At 37.6% G+C, this 15,494-nt stretch overlaps 1 protein-coding gene across 1 annotated transcript in view; it reads right to left on the bottom strand.

Annotated features, from left to right (window-relative positions):
* Cpeb3 (cytoplasmic polyadenylation element binding protein 3) overlaps positions 1 to 15,494 on the bottom strand; it is a 216,535-nt gene that overhangs the window by 199,999 nt on the left and 1,042 nt on the right. The window lies entirely within an intron of this gene.

Below are 15,494 nucleotides of genomic sequence, written 5' to 3' on the forward strand. Positions count from 1 at the left end.
ACACTGTAAAGTTCTGTCACAACAAAATAGGCAGCACAAGATCTAAACTTCATATTTAGAAATAATCTGAAAATTCACTCATTCAACACATTTATTTAGCACTTATTTTTTTTGCCAAATGCATTTTATTTCAAGGATGAAAAGAATAAAAAAGAAAAGAAAATAACTACAACAAAATTTCAAAACACATCAACGAGGGCGCAACAATGGTACACTGTTACATACATTACACATTGTCATTCCCAAATCATTCACCTAGAGCACAAGATATCTGCATTCAATTGTCTGAGTAATACCAGCACAATCTTTCTCTTTAGTGAACTCAGAGAAATCATTAGTTAAGTATCTTAACTATTTTTATATACACACACATATACATATGTTTCGGCTTACACTAATGAAACAATACTATTTTTACATGTGTCTTATTTATTTCACTAATGTGTATATTCTCAAGTTGCATCCATTTAGCTATAAAAGTCTCTCGTTTATCCTTCTTTATGGTTGAGTAGTACTCCATTTATACAAATACCACATCTTTTTATCCATTCCTCAGTCTATGGGCATTTAGGTTGTTTCTAGGATCTGGCTATTACAAACTGTTTTGAGCACATATTGTGTAGTAGCCTCTCAACACTCAATATTCCTCCTGCTTTCCAAATTTGTGCATGATCAAGAATTCTGAAAGCAGTAAACAAGAAAGACAGGATCTTGCCAGGCATGGTGGCTCATATCTGTAATTCCAGCACTCAGGAGGCTGAGGTAGGAAGATCACCCTCAGTTTGAAACCACCCTGGGCTACATAGTGAGTTCAAGACCCTGTCTCAAAAAAAAAGGAAAGAGGCTCTTATTGAACAAGAAGAAGGGAGCAAGAGGGAGGAGGAGGTGGTGTGAGGGCAGATAATAGGATGATATGAGTCAAATATATTATACACATTGGGACCTGCCCCCACCAAATGTGAGAGAGGTGGAGGAGGTAAGGAAAATGGTGGGGGCTGAAAAGGATCAAAGCATGCTATGTGTATGTACAAATCTGCCGAAATGAGAAACATGAATCTGGGTAATCAATAAAAAAAGAGCGGGAACAAAAGAATCTTCCTCCAAAGTGGAAAGGTGAAGGAAAAGAGTAATTGTCAAAAGAACAAAAGTATCACATAAGTAAAAGTGGTAAAAAGAATAAAAGGAGGAAATGATTGAGAGACTTTGGCAAGGTACCCCTAGATGGGGCTAAGGCCTCCTTGAGGGACACCTGAACTGAAATGGAGCCACCATGTAAAGACTGGGCAGAGCAATAACCAATGGGGACCCTAAGAAAAAGTCTATAGTTGGCAGCATCTTCTATAGTCCCATGTTAGGGTTTGCGAGTCACAGTTTCTTGTTGCAAATTCTTCTTTTTGTTGTTGTTGTTCATGTCTTATAACCTTTAACAACGTAAAAATTGGGCAGGTGTATTGGCATACACCTATAATCCCAGAATCTGTGGCAGGAGCCAGAGATCAAGGCCAGCCTAGGCTACATACTGGGTTCAAGGCTAGCCTGGATGACACAGCAAGACTCTATCTCAAAAAAATAAAGTAAAAATCATTGTTACTTCCCTAAACTATAAAAATAGGCCATTAGCAAAATTTGGCTCCTGGTTTAACTTTCTCATCCAAAGTTTTTTAGAAAAACATCTAATCTACTCCAGTAGTGAGAAAGGAGAAAAGCAATACAAAATGAGACTGGAGACATCATGTCAGGAAACATTTGAGGTGGTTAATATTTTGGACTTTTCCTCTCAGTGGGATGGGAATGCCCAGGAGAGTTTTATGTAGAGCTACTGCATGATCTGACTTGTGTTTTAAAAAGATGTGCATATTCTCTGTGAAGAAGACCATGGTGGGGTTAAGAGTTGAGATAGACAGTGTAGATTGATTACAAAGCTGGCGATTACATAATCCAAGCAGAACGGAGGTGGAGTTAGAAAGGGAAGAACTGACACAAAGTGAACACCTTTGGTGAAAAACATGTTCATCATTGATGATCAAAATGAGGAACGAATTCTTGAAATTTTACTTTAAACTAAAATGAATACTATAAAGAGCTTAAGTATTTAACTTGCAGAAAGATGATTTTCCCTCCCTTTTCCTAATAAAATAACTTATAGATTTTTCTACTGTTTATTTTCCCTTTACTTTGAAAATGTACACAAGAAAATGTACTCAAAATGTTTCTCTAATTTCCAAACATACTTCATGCAACCAAAAAATAACTGCTTTTTTTAAATCTGAGGGGTTGGCCCCCCGATCTGAGGAGACCCTCCGAGGGGGGCAAAGCCTGAGAAGCTTCCGGCTTCCCTTGGCAACACTGACCTCTCAACATTTTCAGCGTGAGGAAGTTGTAAAAGTAAGTGGGCCTCAGGGGCTGGGGATCTAGCTCAGCGGCATAAGCGCCTGCCTTGCAAGCACGCAGTCGTGAGTTCGATCCCCGGTACCGATAAAAACGAAAAAGACAAAAAAAAAAAAAAAAAAAAGTAAGTGGGTCTCATGTTGTCCAAATTTATTTTCTTGTTTTAGCTTTGATAGAAATATTGCTAAGAGATTTGGGGGTTTTCATTTACTTTGTTTTTGAAACAGGGTCTCACTGGGTAGCTCAGACTAGCCTCAAACTCAAACAATCCTCCTGCCTCAGCCTCGTGAGTGCTGGGAATACAAGCGTGCACTGCCATGCCTGGCTGCCAAGAGTTTCTGAAAGTTCACCAAGTGCACATTTAGTTTGGTTAATTTCTAGTACATTTGTTAAGATTTTTCTTAAGCTTAAAAACAAGAAACAAACTGTCTTAGTTACTTTTCTCATTGCTAAGACAAAGTACCCGACACCCAAAGTTAAAGGAGGAATGGTTTATTTAGTTCACAGTTTAAAACAAGCAAGGAGCTAGAAAGTAGCGGACTAACAAAGGAACCACAGCTCTTTCTGTCCCTTGTACATTATCCAGACTACCTGCCTTTAGAGGGGGAGCACTCACACCCTTGATTCTAGTGCCTTGATCCTATCAGTGCACCATGAATCACACTCTAGATACAGCCATCTCTGAAAAAGCCCCACCTGTGACTGCATGAGGCTTTGCGGGGACATGTAGACACAAGTCATAACACAAACACATAAACAAAACACATACAAAAAGTTATAGGGCTGGGATGTACTTTCTAGCTCCTTGCTTGTTTTGCCACCTTCTGCCCTCCATTAACTGGTTCTCCTCTGTGATGCCACCCTCCCTCGAAGCCAGCCGATTACGGACTGAAGCTTTCCCTCCCTATAACTTGCCTAGCATGCATGAAGTCCTGGGTTCCACCCAGAGCACAACAACAGAGAAGTGCAAGGGGAAGAAGAGGGTGGAGAGAAGAGAATGAATGAGAAGTTGAGGAGGAAGAGGATGAAGAGCAGGAAGAAGAGGGAAGAGAGAAAGGAGGAGGAGGACGAGATGGAGAGGGAGAAGAGGAGGAAAAAGAAGTTGTTGAAGTTCAACAATACCTTCATGGGTAGGAACGTTACTTAGAGAATGTCACAGAACCGAGCTCCCAGGAAACACTCTCAAGGCCAGGATTTTCATGGAAGTGATGCACTGGGAAAGGTACAACTGATGAAATCAAGTTAGACATAGTCATTGAAAGTCACTGACTTCTAATGTAGTTTTGAGTCTTCAGTTAATTCGGTGATGAGTTCAAGAGATACAGTGGTCTCTAAATTTGTTCTCCAATGAGGCAAGGATACTGGGCTTTTGTACCTGAATCAGTCTGGTAGCATAATCTTGGGAGAAGCAGTCCACCATAACCAATGACAATGCCCAGGAGAAAAGGGGAATGCAGAGACACATGCCTGAGGGTATAATACCAAAAAATAAAAACAGCTTCATGCCTTCAACATATAAAATTTCCAGCACCTGAAGATGGGTACATCAGCCATGAAGAGATATGAACTGGAGCATCATAGATTCCACTACAGACGACTATCCAGGTATTCTTAAGTCAGTTTTATTGTTCAGTGTTCACCATGATACATAGTATTTACCATGGGCATTTTGCCATATAATTTTTATTAAAATACTACAGCAATTTTGTTTTTTTCTATTTTTTATTAGTATATGTTTACAGTACTTTCATTGTGGGGAGTCGATATATGTACATAACACATCTTAATTCTTTTTTCATCCTCTTCCCCTTACCTTTTAAATAGTAATTTTTTTCTTTTTGTCATTTAGTTTGAGCTGGCCTTGAACTCACTTTGTAGACCAGACTGGTCTCAAACTCACAGCGATCCTCCTGCCTCAGCCTCTTGAGTGCTGGGATGACAGGTATGAGTCACCATGTCTGGCTAAAATAGTACTTTTGAATATACTAAATTAAATTACTAATTTATGGGGCTGGAAATGTAGTTCAGTGGTGGGGCATTTATCTAGTATGTCCAAATCCCCAGGTTGTTTGATCCCCAGGGATATAAAACAAATTAAGTTAATTTTAATTTTTACCATGCGATATATTATTTTACCACAAGCTTACAGGTTTTTGTTTTCAGTTGTCTTACTATTTAGTTCAGGATGGCCTTACTGTGTAGCCCAGGATGGTCTCAGATTCACAGGAATCCTCCTGTCTCAGCCTCCCAATTGCTGAGATTCTAGGTGTACACCATTTTCTATTTTCTATTTATTATTTATTTTTGAGAATTCGCAGTTCAGGCTAGCCTTGAACTCACTATGCATGCCAGGCTGGTCTTAGACTCATAGTAGTCCTCCTACTGCAGCCTCTGGAGTGCTGGAATTACAGACTTGTGCCACCATGCCCAGCAGAATTTTCTTTTTAAAAGTGGAGAGTTTTCATATTCTAATATTTTGAAAAATATTTGTTTTATTTATTTTTTATTTTTTGGTACCAGGGATCAAACTCATAGCCTCAAGCTTGCCAGGCAGGCACTTATGCCACTGAGCTAAATCCCCAGCCCCCACACACTTGTTTTAAATAGTGCTGGAAAAGTAACTTTCGTGTCATTTCAACTTTTGTCCAGCTGACTAAACTTCTATTTTTGTTATTATTTTTTCTTTAGCTTTGATTCATTTTAAGACACAGGTTCTCACTATGTCACCCATGCCGGTCTCAAATTTCTGGGCTCAGAGATCTTCCTGCCCATCCTCCTGCCCAGCTCAAGTCATTTTTCACTCTTCTTCCTATCTCATCAACTCCTATGCATCCTTCTGCATGGGAAACTGACAGAAATGGACTCATTTACCTTTTATATCACTACCACAACATTCCAGGATTTACCTCTATCTTCTCAAACCCAAACATTCCATTTCCAGGGTGTTATTGGGGCCGGGAAGATGATGAAAGCAGGCCTTGTATTAATTTCCCAAACGGTCAGTGAAAGCTTATGCAAAAAGCTAGGGAAATAACATTAAGAAGACATAACTTCCCCCATGTAAATAAATAAATAATAAGTGAAGATATACCCCTCCCTCACTTAGGAATATTAATTTCCAGTGTGACTTTAAACAATGCTATAAGAAAGAATCTCAAGACAACTGTGATATAAAATTAAGAAAATATACCAGATGTATAAAGCCATGTGATGGCAGGACTTGATTTAGAAGGTCAGAGAGTCTTTTTCTTTTTCTTTTTTTCTTGGAGAAGCCTTACAGGACAAAATGATTTTTTTAAAAAGCACAAAAGAAGAAATTGTAAAGGAAGTATGTCCTGTGCAAAGGAAATACTATCATTCCCAGCTCATATTTTACTTTTTAAAAAGCTTTTCATTTTAAATAATTTCAGAACTACAGAAATATTCTCCATTTTCAACCATATTCTCCAAATGTTAAAATCTTATATGACCACATATATATCAAAGTCAAGAAATTAACAGGATTCAATACTATCATCTGATTTACAAATCTTATTTAACCAAGTAACCTACTCATGTCCTTTCCAAGTATCCAGCCCAGCATCAGGATCATATATTATACTCTGGTCAAGTTTCCTTAGTCTCCTTTAATTTGGAACAGTTTCTCAGTCTGTCTTTCATAATCTTGACACTTACAGGGGGATTTTTTGTTTGTTTGTTTGTTGCACTATGTAGTCCAGCTGGCCTTGAATTCATGGTAACCCTCTTGCCTCATCCTCCCAAGTGCTGGGATTACAGGTGTATATGACTACAACTGACTTAACCTTGATACTTTCAAACAGCACTACCTAACATTTGATAGCACGTCTCTCAATTTTGGCTTATTGGATGTTTCATGATTAAATTCGGGTCAAACGTTTTGGCAATAATAACACAGAAGTGATGTTTCTTTTTCAATGTATGAGAAGGAAGGTGATGTGGATTTAACTTTGATTGCTTTGTTCACAGAATGTCTTCCAGACTTGTAGACCATAAAATAGCTCCTTCCTCCCTCCCTCCCAACCTCTCTCTCCCTTTCTTTTTTTTTAATTTTTTTTCTGAGACAGGATCTTGTTTTGTAGTTCCAGCTGGCATTGAACTACTATGGAACCTAGGCTGCCTCAAACTCCAAGCAGTCTCTAGCCTCCTCCTTCTGAGTGCAGGAATTATAGGTGTGTGCCGTTACACTTAAGCAAAACAGATACTAGTTTTTCCTTTTTTACTTTAAAGTCATTGAAAAGATATTTTATGACTATAAATTTCCTGAGCCTTTTTTTTGTCTTGTTTTGTTTTTGTGGGGTTTTTTTTGTTTGTTTGTTTTTTTGTCTTTTGTCTTCTTGAGATAGGGCCTCACTATGCAGTTTGGATGGCCTTGAAACCACTTTGTAGCTCAGGCTGATATCAAACTTGCAACAATTCTCCTGCCTCAGCCTCCTGAATGCTGGGATTACAGGTGTGCATCAACACGCTTGGCTCAATATTCTGTTTTTTAACATTCACCAACTAATTTTAGCATACTTAATGATTCTTACTTGACTATTATTCTTGTGCTGTTTGCAAATGGTGGTTTCCTATTTTTATCAACCTCTCTACATTAGTTGGAATTTATAAGGAAAAGCTTTTCTTTTTCCCCTGACTTGTTTTTATCACTAGAGATTCATAGACTCATATTTATCCTATAGGTTATAATCCATTGCTAATTATTCTTTTGTTAAAATGTCTCTGATTCAGTCACTGAAATGCTCTCAAGTTGGATTGTGGATACTTTGACACAGCCCCATCATTTTTTGAACACTCCCTTTAACCACTGATGTTAGGTACCTGTCCTACCATAGAGAATCTGAAAATCTAACAAAGAATGTTATTTCTCTTTATTTAAAATATCACTAGGTGTATTCATTGGTTCTGAAATGTAATTGTCTAATACCTCTTAAGAGCTAGAGCTAGAAAGTATATCTATGCACAAATCTGTGTGTATCTATACATCTGTATCATGAGTTTTTGCTGATAGCTATAATTCCAAGCCGACATCATATGGTTCATTCTACCTTTAGGAGTGTCTGTCTCTCTTTGCAGTGCTCAGAACTCAGGGACCTGCACATGTTAGACAAGTACTCTATAACTGAACTATATACCCAGCCCCTTCTTTTTTATTATTTTTTTTAATCCATCAGTGTCAACCTTTTAATGAACACACACACACACACACACACACACACACCATGGCTAGGCTCTGGGGATATAGCAGCAAACAAAACTGGTATGGTTTCATCCCTGCCTACATGGAGCTTATTCTAGAAGCCTATTCTAAATGACATTAATTTATGAATTATTCCCCCATCCTCCAAAAGTATTATCCTTTGTATTGGCTCATCAGGATTTAAAAAGGTCACACAAGGACTTTAAGCAGGTAAGTAACAGTAAGTTCTACTTACTAGGAAGAGTGGACTAGAGGACTAGGGTTGTAGCTCAGTGGTATAGTGCTTGTTTGGCACACATGAGGCCCTGCATTCAGTCATCTGTACTGGGGCGGAGTGGGGGAGAAGGAGAGAAGAAGGACAATGAAAGAAAGACTGAATTAGAGAGGCCAACTGCCAAATGAATTTGAGGAGACAAAAAATCAATGTGGAGAGACCAACTATAAGACTGATAGTAATCTAAAGTAAGAGAGTCAACTGGACTAGGGTGAAGGCAGGGGAAATGGAACAATAGGTAAAATAAATTGAGGAGCTAAATAGGACAGACTTAGTCATTGTCTTGTGGGTTGGGAGAAGGAGTAAAAATAAAAAAGAGGACACCTCGGTTTTTTGGAGTGTGTAAATATATTGACTCCGATCTCCATGTATTATAAACATGTGATTACCTATTTATCTCTTCCATTAAAAGGCAAACAATCTGACAATAAGAACAACATATTATTAATATTTTTTTCAACGCTGGAAATCAAACTCAGGATCTTGCACATTCTAGGCAAGTGGTCTACCATGGAGCTACATCACCAGCCATATATATAAAATACGGAATATTCATTGTATTCCTGCCCTTGCATCCCTAATATCTCCTACAGTCTGGTACACAAGGAGCTTGAGAAGTGATATTGAATAAATGTTTAATTATGAGTGATTATTTTCGGACTTACTGAATTTTCAACTGTAGGGTCCCAAATTATATATAATACTTTCATAAATGTGTAAAACTCCCTAAGCAGAGGAAAATTACTGATGCTAAATATTCTCCTGAAAATATGCGTCCTGGTCTGTCAGTTTATTGTGTATATTTTTCTTTTACCAAATCATTTATCTGGCCCAACATTTAAAACCTCGAAGTTACAAAACCAAAGGTAAATGTTTGACTGCAATAATAAAATGTTACTTTCACATTTATCAGATTGCCAAAAATTAAGATCTGTTAATTTGGGTACTGATAAGGGAGGACTTCTGGAGCTGGGTGTGGTGTTGCACTCCTGTAATCCCAGCACTCGGGAGACTGAGGCAGGAGGATTGTGGCAAGTTCAAGGCCACTCTGGACTACATAGTGAGCCAAGGCCAGTCTGAACTGCATAGCGAGAACTTGTCTCAAAAAAAGACAAAAATAAAAAATAAAAATAAATTTTTAAAAAGGGAGGACTTCTGTTTCCTCAATTCTTCAATTCCTGAGCAAGCAGGAATTCAGGAAGGAACAACACTGTCTTTCTCTTTGCACATCCACTTCAAACCACACTTCCACTATGAATCCTGTCCAGACAACTCTGACATGGAGAAACTTCTTTCTAAGTTCCTGAGGAACATCTATACATTTTTTCAAAACTTAATTTCCAATATAGCCCTGAGATTGCTCTTACAATAAAGCACTTTTCAAAAACATCCCTTTAAAATTAAACTCTTCACATACACTGTTTCTCTCATGAAGTCAGACTTGTCTAGATCCAAATGTTGGCTCTGCCATTTATTGGCTGTGATTTCACTCTTCCTATTTTCACGTTTATGAAAATGGAAGGCAAGCCAGGTGGTAGTGGCTCACATCTGTAATCCCAGCACTCCGGAGGCTGAAGCAGGAGATCGTTGTGAGTTCAAGACCAGGCCAGGCTACAAAGTAAGCCCAAGAACAGCCTGAACTGCACAGTGAGACCCTGTCTCAAAAGAGACAAAAAGAAACAAAAAAAAAAGAAAATGAAAGACAGATTCCCTTACCTGATACAATTGTTAGGATTAGATACAATATACATAAAGACTCTAGCACCTGTTCATTGTACATATTTAATAATTAAATATCAACAAGTGCTTTTGAGGGCATTTTATTTTCCAAATTTCAACCTCCTCCCAGTTACAGCATTTCCCAAATACTGCACATGTGGCTTATACTTTTTTTTATGGCTTATATTTTTATATTTTGTTTCTCTGAAAAGTATCTAAGACAGGTATTCAATAAATATTTGGATATTTGGTTTTGTTTTTGAATCAGGGTCTCACTGTATAGTTTAGGCTGACCTTGAATTCACCATATAGTGGGGCTGGCCTCACACTTGCAGTGATCCCCCTGCCTCAGCCACCAGGAGGATTATAGGTGTGCATCCATGCACCACCATGTCTGGAAATTAACACTTGATTTAATGAAAGCTTTGTGAAATCTAGCCTGCAAGAGGTCATAACTTCAGTGAAGGATTCTTGGATAAAATCATCTGACAGCTGTGTTGCCAGTACACTACTAGGAGCCTACATGGACAAGAGAAGTGTTCACTGCAGTCTCTTTAAGGAGAGCTATACTGCTGGACTTGAGAGATTGGGGACAGTGGTTCTGTAGGAGATAAGAATGGCAAGAAACTCAGGCCAGAATTTGAGATTTGGAGAATTTGAGGAGACAAAAAATCAATGTGGAGAGACCAACTATAAGACTGATAGTAATCTAAAGTAAGAGAGTCAACTGGACTAGGGTGAAGGCAGGGGAAAAAATAAAATAAAAACAGCTTCATGCCTTCAACATATAAAATTTCCAGCACCTGAAGATGGGTACATCAGCCATGAAGAGATATGAACTGAGCATCATAGTATCTACTACAGACGACTATCCAGGTATTCTTAAGTCAGTTTTATTGTTTTATGAAATCATAGTATCCCAAGTGCTGAGATTTTGTGTGCCACTATGCCCAGCAAAAAAATTAAGTCTTCTGATGAACATGTGACTCTAGTCATTTAGGACTTTCATTTTTACATTTCTTAGTTTTCAGATGTGGTCTGTATTTCTTTTAAATTTATACATGAATATTTTATTCTTTTTGATGTTTTTATAAATAAAACTGCTCCTTTTTACTTCATTTCTAGATTGTGCATTGCTAATGTACAGAAATACAATACATTTTTGCATCTTGATTTACACCCTTATACACTGCTTAACAGTTATTAGAACTTTTTGTTCTATGTGTCCTTGGAACTGTCTAAATATATGACCATTTAATTTGCAAATACAGATTTTTTTGTGTGTGTTTTTCATTTTTATCGGTACCAGGGATCGAACTAATACAGATGTTTTTATTCTTCCCTTCAATCTGAATGTCTTTTATTTCTCTTCTTACCTAATTGGCTAGAACCTACAGCCTATTTTTCTTTCTGACACTAGGAATTGGATCCAAGACCTTCCTACCAAGCTAGATCCCCAGCTATTTGCTTATTTATTTAATCATGAGACAGAGTCTTACTAAAAGATGAAATTTTTCAGGCTGGACTGGAAGTTGTTTTTTTTTTTTTTTTGGTCTTTTTCCTTTTTATCGGTAACGGGGATCGAACTCACGACTGCCTGCTTGCAAGGCAGGCGCTTATGCCGCTGAGCTAAATCCCCAGCCCCTTAGACTGGAAGTTGTAATCTTACTGCCTCAGCCTCCCTACAGTGCTGGGTTTATGGGCATTGTGCCATCATGCCTGGCTTCTAACACAATGTTGAACTGAGGTTGCAAAAGTAAACAGCCTTGTATTATTCCTGATCCTAGGGGAGAAAGCACTCAGTCTTTAGGTATGAGGTTGGCATAGGTTGTTTTTGTGTTTTGTAATAGGACTCAAACCCAGGGGCGCTCCACCACTGAGCTACATCCTTAGCACTGTTCCCTCTGCTAACTGGTTCAAGGTGACCTTGAGTTCTCAGTCCTCATCCTTAAGCTCCAAAGTATCTGGAATTACAGATAATTACAGATAAGTCCAACTATCATTTTTTGTAGATACATTTATCAGGTAAAATAAAAACCCCTCCATTCCTACTTGTTTAGGGTTTTCTCCCTAAGCAGCTAAGAATGAGAAAGAAGAGATAAGTAAACTTGGTTTTGGCTTCACAGAGCACAAAATGTTTAGTAGTCAGTTTCTAAAACACTCCCAAAATTTTGCCTGATTTTTCTTATTTTTCAGCAAATTTTCTTGCTATTTGTTTGTGTTCTGGGTAACATACAAATTACATCTGTGTTCTTTCCACTTTCATTTTTCCTTCACAGTGCACCATTGCATGTCTATTGCAGCATTTCACATTTTAGGTTCATTGCCATCTTTATTCTTTCCAACAGAAGAGCTATCTGCCATGTTGAGTGGGGGCCAATTTCTGTGAAGGCTTGAGATCAACAGAGGTTTGCAGTAATAGCAAGCTTTGAAAATCAAGTTGCCAAGCACACCAGCTATTAATTTGGAGTCAAGAAACTTCTCAAGAGGAAAACAAAAAACAAAAACAAGCAAATGTACTGCATAAAAACAAAAACTATGGACTGAGAAGATAGCTCAGTGGTAGAGCATATGTTAGGCCCTGGGCTCAATCCCCAGCATCATACAAAACAAAGCAAAGCAAAGCAAAATAAAATAGAAAGGTCCAAAGATTTCAGATTTTAAAAAATCTCTAACCTATAGATATACAGGCTAATTATAATGAGTATCTTTTCATCACCTACTTTGTATATCTTAAAATGTTTTATTTAGGTCACTTATCCATTTTTAAGTTAGGTTGCTTTTATTACTGATGTTAAATAAATTGTCTAAGTACAAGTTCCTTTTCAGATATTGAATTTCCAAATTTTTTTTCCATTCTGGACGTTGTCTTTTCTTTCTCTCTCGCTCTGTTTTTCGAGACAGGGTCCCACTATGCAGTCTGCAGTGGCCTCATACTCATGATCATGCCTTACCCTTCCCAGTGTTTGGATTATAGGCCCATGCCACCACACCGGGCATTTTAAAAAAATATATACATGCATATATATATATATATAAAATCACTATATCTATATAGTACAGGCTGGCCTTGAACTCATCATGGAGCTCAGACTGACCTCGAACTTAAGACAATCCACCTGCCTCAGCCTCTTGAGTACGGGGAATACAGGTATGTGTCACCATGCCCACCCAGGCATGCTTTTTTTTCTGCTTTGCTTTTTTTTTTTTTTTTTTTGGCAGCACTGGGATGAAACCTGGGGCCTCACAGATGCCAGGCAAGTATATTTCCAGCCCCTTAACATTTTAATTTTTAAGATTTTGAGACAGAGTCTCACTAAACTATCTAGTTGGTCTCAAACTTGTAATCCTCCTGCCTCAGCCTCCCAAAATAGCTAGGATTATAGAAATGTGCCACTGTACCCAATTGGAAAATAACTCTTTATACATATATTTTGTCATAAAATTAACACTCAAGGAACAAGCTACAGAAAGATATGACATTTATTCTGGTTTTTTTTTCCACACCTTGACACACCACTACATAACAGGACACATAACCTAAAAAAAGAATTTAAGCAAGGGTAATGAATGTAACAAGACATCTACCATATTTATGATAAGAGCACAATTTGGTCAATGAAAATCACTTATCTTCTGTAAATATCTACCCATAAGAACAAATATATTTAGTCAGTAGTCTATTCTATGGGACACAAATGAAGATAAATAGGATTTAGATGTCCTTTGTAAGTGAATAGTGAATCCTCTGTCTAGAATTAAGAATTCAATCAAGTAATCCTATAGATGCTAAGTCACCAAATACATACTGGGGTAAAATTTTTCCATTAACGTCCTTAAGCCTAAGAATCGTCAAGAACTAATAACAGTGTTAAAGCAAATCTCTGAAAATGCTTACAGACCACGGCCAAGTCATTGAGACCTAGTTCAATCCTAACTCATCTGTTTCAAGTCCACCTTCATACCACTTCACTGAAGAAGTTTTCCTAATAATAATTAAGAGCTAAGCCAGCTGACCTCTTAACCATATGCCTGTCACTTAATCCTCTCAGGTACCATAATGCAAATTCTATAAATCTCCTCTTGGAGATGAGGAAGCTGGTTTAAAGAGATCATGTAACCTGCCTAAAGTTGCTAATCTGAGTAACAACACAGAGATTTAAATCTACGCCTAAATTGAAAGTTTCAAACTCTGCATTATCTCTGGAGAGATTCTCTTAACATTAGTCTAATAGTCTTAGGAACCTTATTCCTAAAAATACACTACTTAGCAACCACTACAGGACACACAACCAGAATTTCTAGGACCTTCTTAGATTAACAGTAGATTTAGGAATCATTAAGAGTTTAACTTCCCATTTCCTACGAAATAGAATCTTTTTTTTTTTCTTTTTTTGTCTTTTTCTTTTTTTATCAGTACCGGGGATTGAACCCAGACTGCCTGCTTGCAAGGCAGGTGCTTATGCCTGCTGAGCTAGATCCCCAGGCCCTGGAATCTTTTTCTTATACCTAACCCCACCTTTTACTCCCCAGCAGTCTCCACCTCTCCTAAGAGATGCTTAAAATGCATTAAATTGACCTACAAAGCTCTTTTCTTCCTTGTCTGCCAATCATTGATCTTTTGTGGTTTCATGTTGTCCTAAGATCCCTTCTTTGTTAGTTTCTCAGTTTCTTCATAGGGCCTTCCTTTATAGAGTAATTTGTACATGGTGTTCTTTGCCCTTGAATGTTCTTTGCCCTCGGGTGTTCTTTGCCCACTTTATCTAGTTAATGCCTGCTCTTTTTCAGATCTTAATATACTAGACACTTCCTCAGAAAAACTTGCACTGATTTTCCTATGTCAAGTCCTTGGTTATAATTTCTCATAACACATAATTTCTATATACCATATTTGCAGCTTAACAAACTTAGAGACATGATTTTCTCCTCCACTACATAAACTGTAAACTTTTAAAAGGTCAACTATGCTTAGTTTTGCTCATCATTATTATCTCCAGTACTTTACCTGAATATATTGAATGAATTAATAGCTTCAAGGTATTTTAAATATCCCTTATCAACTATATTTTTCACCACATAACACAGACCTGTAGATTGAACTCCAGAGGTTAAATGCTTTAATTACATCTTTTCAATCTTAGACTTAGAAAAGATCTTAGACTCAAGATCTTTTCTACCTCTTCACCTATGTAATTCCTTCTCTTGCTACCAAGTAAAGCCCATTTCTGCTTTCATGAAATTCTCTTTAATATTCCTTATAGTTAATAACTGTCTTCTCTGAATTTCCCTATCATTTGTATTTCTATATTTCATATATAAGTATCTTGTTTTATTTTTCTAAACACAAACATTTTAGTGCTCTTATGGGAAGTATGGTTTATTTGCTACTAGAGCACCATGCACATAATAAATTCCCTAAAGCATCTGCTGATGGAATAAATAAATTAATTTTCTTGGCTTCCTTTGCTTAAGAGATAAATAAACTACAGAGGAAGGCTTACACAGTACAAGAAGCAAAAGAATCTTTCTGTAAGACGGGCCACTTCTTATTTCCTGCCCAAAAGGTATTAATCATAATACCCCAAAGCCCGCCCTCCCCCCTTTTTTCCTCAGACAGGCAGCATTCCTCCTGCCTCAGCCTCCATGTATCACCATGCCCGGCTCCCCAGAGTCTTTTATAAGCGCATATTTCAGAAATTGGACCAAATAAAGTTCTGGTTATGTTTTGTATCTACTTATCCATCCATCCTTCTTTCCTTCCTTCCTGGTACGAAGAGTAAATTTTGAACAAGTAATTAAGAACCGACTGTAAATTTCTACATTAAAAAAGAATTTTTCAAAACAGGCCATGGTGGTGCACTCCTGTAATCGTGATACTAAGAAGACAGAGCCAGG

This window comes from Cavia porcellus, unplaced genomic scaffold (genome assembly GCF_034190915.1).
Source record: "Cavia porcellus strain 051 isolate PalLab524CR breed Dunkin Hartley unplaced genomic scaffold, mCavPor4.1 scaffold_28, whole genome shotgun sequence".
NCBI classification, from domain to species: Eukaryota; Metazoa; Chordata; class Mammalia; order Rodentia; family Caviidae; genus Cavia; species Cavia porcellus.